At 35.7% G+C, this 5000-nt stretch overlaps 1 long non-coding RNA gene across 1 annotated transcript in view; it reads left to right on the forward strand.

Moving 5' to 3' along the window:
• Window positions 1–335: 335 nt before the first annotated feature.
• LOC138859773 (uncharacterized) overlaps window positions 336–5000 on the forward strand; it is a 40841-nt gene continuing 36176 nt past the window's right edge. Inside the window, exon 1 of the long non-coding RNA XR_011398219.1 lies at window positions 336–607. This is a non-coding gene — a long non-coding RNA (uncharacterized lncRNA). The remainder of the gene's footprint in view (window positions 608–5000) is intronic.

Here is a 5000-nt window from a genome sequence, read left to right on the forward strand (position 1 = left end):
TATAAGTCACCAGATCGTCGTGGATCTACTGGTCTATCCCTCGAGGATAAATAAATAAAGAAGCGAGCGGAGATGGAGTGAAAGAGATCCATTTCGTGTAGTTTATGAATGACCCAAAATTGCGGGAAGGTGGGAGGGGAGAGAGTGGTGGGTGGGAGATGATGGGGGAGGGAGGGGGGAGTTGGGAGAGGGAGGAGTAAATAGGAGTGGAAGGGGGTGGGGACGAGGAGGCAACAACTGTCTGGAAGTATCTTGCAACTGCGGCCTGGATGGCGGCACACGGTCCAGACCCGAAGAATTTGAAGTCAGTATTTCTCTTGCGTGCGAAGGGTAAACATTACAACCCTTTACTCCCTTCCTTCAGGTCTTTGGGAACATGTATACTGCAGCGTCTGGAGGATTGTAGAAGGTCTGGATACGAAAAACTGAATTATCCAAAGCATCAGCAAGGAAAGAAAAACTTTGCCATCAACGATCACTTTACAAACTCCCAAACGGGTCAGTGTTCGAGCACTTTGAATAAACATTCATAAGGAAAAGTTACGAACCGATTTCAAACACGTGACCAAGAGATCGCATGACTGCAGATGCTCAAGCGATCGCCGAGGTAATCAATTATCAAAATGATTCAAGGAATTTCTCTTGCCATTAATTTTGAAAAATATTTTGATTCGCTGACTATTGAGATTGTATAAGAAGGTGTTTTTTAGGTAGTGAATTTAGGCAGCGACTTTAAGAGGAATTTTGCAATATTGATTTTACGAACTTTTTGGGGGGTTGGATATAGCAATGGGGAGAAGGACACCTCTAATGCATACAATTATTTTGATGTTATTACTAGCGATTCTAATAAAGCGAGGTGACATATATCCACGTAATTAATTATTTTTGATGAGATGTCTGGTATATTTTTTTGTTTGTTTTTGATGAGATGTCTAGTATAATTTTTTCTATTATGGTTATGCTGTCAGTAAATTGGATTGCCATTTGATATCAGAAAATGCGGCTACGGCGACGGAGAATAAACTGTATAAAAGTAGTACAGAATTTAGCCTTATATTGGTCATAACTTGGGACCTGTTAGGACAATGAAATCAGCAACGACTTCCCGCAGTCATATAAAAGAAATCAAAACCCCAATAAAACGGTGAAAGTGAAATAAAAGATAAATAAGAATGGGGGGAAATAAAAGAAATCCAAAAGATTTAATTTCGCGAGAAGGAAGAAGGCCTCCCCCCGCTCCATTCATCCCCCCCCCCCCCCGCCCCCTCGCTTCCTTTCAGCCCCCAAGGAAGGTGCTGCAGGAATGCCTTATTGGGGAGCTGGCCGGGGTGGGGGAAGGGGAGGGGGGGCGACGGTGGTGGGGATGGAGGGGGTGGTGTCGAACCCTTGAGGATTTGAGTGTAAATTCATCATCATTAGTTTCTCTCTCTCTCTCTCTCTCTCTCTCTCTCTCTCTCTCTCTCTCTCTCTCTCTCTCTCTCTCTCTCTCTCTCTCTCTCTCTCTCTCTCTTTCCCTCCCACTCATCGTAATCCTAATCGTCCCCACTTTCACCATCATTTTCGTCATTATCACATTATCAACCTCCCTTTCATTATCATGGTGATGCTGATGAACATGATCATTTTCATGCTCGCGATCATGATCATTCGAAAGACAATTAGGAATACCTTCTACACATTCCCTATACGAAATAACACACTTTTCCCTATAACAGAGTTCCGTATTTTGAGGGAGCAATGATCACAACATGTTTTGACATACTGCGCTAATCTGATTAAAAGGGAAAGCTAATTTTTGCAAGAATAACAAAGTTGAGAGGCGGAGAGACATACTTCCTCAACTTCTGTCTTGTTCTTGGGAATTATTTCTGTTGTTCTTCTCACTGTTGTTTTTATAACCTGGTCTTGCTTAATCCTTGTCCTCGTTTTGGTCACTAATTGTTTTTGTTTTTTTCTAATTAATAGATTTTGAAACTTTATTCTTGCTTTTAGTTTTTATCTGTCTATCTAGATATTATCATATATTATCATATTTACAAAATTATCGTAGCTATCCCCAGGTTATCATCAGTTATCTTGATGACTTTTTTCCTCTTTATTTTTAGCATATCATGTCTGGTTATAATCTTAATTAAGTTTAGTAGTTATTTGATTATGTATTATTTCCGATGTTAAAGTTTTTTGTTTTTTTTCTTTTAATATCTCATATTTCTCTTGTGGTTTGTAGTATTAGTTATGTAGTACTAATAGTAAAATTGTGTATTAACAAATGTTGATACAGTATTTTACCATTTTTCATAATTTGCTATTATTTAAAATACTAAAGTTATATTCGCTTCTCCTCGTTTGCATATTTCACACGTGGCGTCTTCTAATCAACATTCCTGATTTTCCAAAGTATAATTTGTGGTTACAGGAACAGATGTGACCTACACTAATATGAACCGTATTCATGTTGACAAATGTGGAAAGGTATGAATGAGAACGAATTTCACAACACAAAAGATGTATTTTCCCGGTTTCGAATATATCTTCGTCAGAAATGCATGTAAAATACCTCTTGTATTGCGAAGATATTCGTTCTCATTCATACCTTTCCACTACACTAATATATTCAAAATATATCGTATTCAAGTCTCTTTTCTTCTTTTAATTTTTAAAGATATTGTATTGTTTGATTTTATATATTCTTATTTCATTTTTTCTATTCTTTGTTGTTCAGTTTTCTCTTTTTTTATTATCTATTTGATTTTTTTCTCTCTCATGTTATAGTTCCCAAACATACCGTTTTGTTTTCCGTTTTTCTTTTTTTCTCTCTCTCTGTCTCTCTCTCTCTTTTGGTTACGAAAAGACTAACACGTATATATTTTCCCCCCGCTTCATAAAACCACTCAATTCTACTCCACTCCCGAACTACATTCTGCAACCATTTTATATATATTTTTTCCCTATAAAATCTCTCCGACTCAATGTTTACCAAATGAACGGAACTCTACGCATGCCAATCCCAATTTCATTTACTCTGCTACACGAACGCAAGCCCCCGGTCGGAAGTCTTTTAGATTTGGGTCCCGTTTCTTTTCAGTTCGTTCTTTTCTTAATCCAAGTGTCTCTTTTTTCTCTCTTTCATTGCTTTGAGAGATAATGTTTGGTGTAATGTTTAGGGTTCAACTTAGGCGACATTATCAATATTTTGATAAGAGTTTCAGAAGCAAGTGGTGTTTTAGTGGGGCTGTGTTCTTAGATATGCGGGAGATAAAGCTTTAAATATTAGACAGGCTCCACCTAACTTAAATTGCATCTGGCAAAAAGGAATATGAAATGTAATTGAGGACAAAAGCCTTGACTTTTAAGCATCCTCTCACGTTCATACTTAACCCCCACTCTATTTTACACACGTAAAATAGAGTGTTGTTTTTATCACCTGGTCTTGCTTAATCCATGTCCTCGTTTTGGTCACTAATTGTTTTTCGTTTTTTTCTAATTAATAGATTTTGAAACTTTATTCTTGCTTTTAGTTTTTATCTATCTATCTAGATATTATCATATATTATCATATTTACAAAATTATCGTAGCTATCCCCAGGTTATCATCAGTTATCTTGATGATTTTTTTCCTCCTTATTTTTAGCATATCATGTCTGGTTATAATTTTAATTAAGTTTAGTAGTTATTTGATTATGTATTATTTCCGATGTTAAAGTTTTTTTTTTTTTTTTTTTTTTGTAATATCTCATATTTTTCTGGTGGTTTGTAGTATTAGTTATGTAGTACTAATAGTAAAATTGTGTATTAACAAATGTTGATACAGTATTTTACCATTTTTCATAATTTGCTATTATTTAAAATACTAAAGTTATATTCGCTTCTCCTCGTTTGCATATTTCACACGTGGCGTCTTCTAATCAACATTTCTGATTTTCCAAAGTATAATTTGTGGTTACAGGAACAGATGTGACCTACACTAATATGAACCGTATTCATGTTGACAAATGTGGAAAGGTATGAATGAGAACGAATTTCACAACACAAAAGATGTATTTTCCCGGTTTCGAATATATCTTCGTCAGAAATGCATGTAAAATACATCTCTTGTATTGCCAAGATATTCGTTCTCATTCATTCCTTTCCAGTACACTAATATCTTCAAAGTGTATCGTATTCAAGTCTCTTTTCTTCTTTTAATTTTTAAGGATATTGTATTGTTTGATTTTATGTATTATGATTTCATTTTTTCTATTCTTTTTTGTTCAGTTTTCTCTTTTTTTTATTATCTATTTGATTTTTTTCTGTCTCATGTTATAGTTCCCAAACATACCGTTTTGTTTTCCGTTTTTCTTTTTTTCTCTCTCTCTCTTTTTTTTTACGAAAAGACTAACACGTATATATTTTCCCCCCGCTTCATAAAACCACTCAATTCTACTCCACTCCCGAACTACATTCTGCAACCATTTTATATATATTTTTTCCCTATAAAATCTCTCCGACTCAATGTTTACCAAATGAACGGAACTCTACGCATGCCAATCCCAATTTCATTTACTCTGCTACACGAACGCAAGCCCCCGGTCGGAAGTCTTTTAGATTTGGGTCCCGTTTCTTTTCAGTTCGTTCTTTTCTTAATCCAAGTGTCTCTTTTTTCTCTCTTTCATTGCTTTGAGAGATAATGTTTGGTGTAATGTTTAGGGTTCAACTTAGGCGAAATTATCAATATTTTGATAAGAGTTTCAGAAGCAAGTGGTGTTTTAGTGGAGCTGTGTTCTTAGATATGCGGGAGATAAAGCTTTAAATATTAGACAGGCTCCACCTAACTTAAATTGCATCTGGCAAAAAGGAATATGAAATGTAATTGAGGACAAAAGCCTTGACTTTTAAGCATCCTCTCACGTTCATACTTAACCCCCACTCTATTTTTGCTCTCTGTCTCTCTCTTTTCTCATTCTCTATCTATCTTTCTACCACTCTATCAATTTCTCTCTCTCTCTCTCTCTCTCTCT

Source organism: Penaeus vannamei, chromosome 38 (genome assembly GCF_042767895.1).
Source record: "Penaeus vannamei isolate JL-2024 chromosome 38, ASM4276789v1, whole genome shotgun sequence".
Lineage (NCBI taxonomy): Eukaryota > Metazoa > Arthropoda > Malacostraca > Decapoda > Penaeidae > Penaeus > Penaeus vannamei.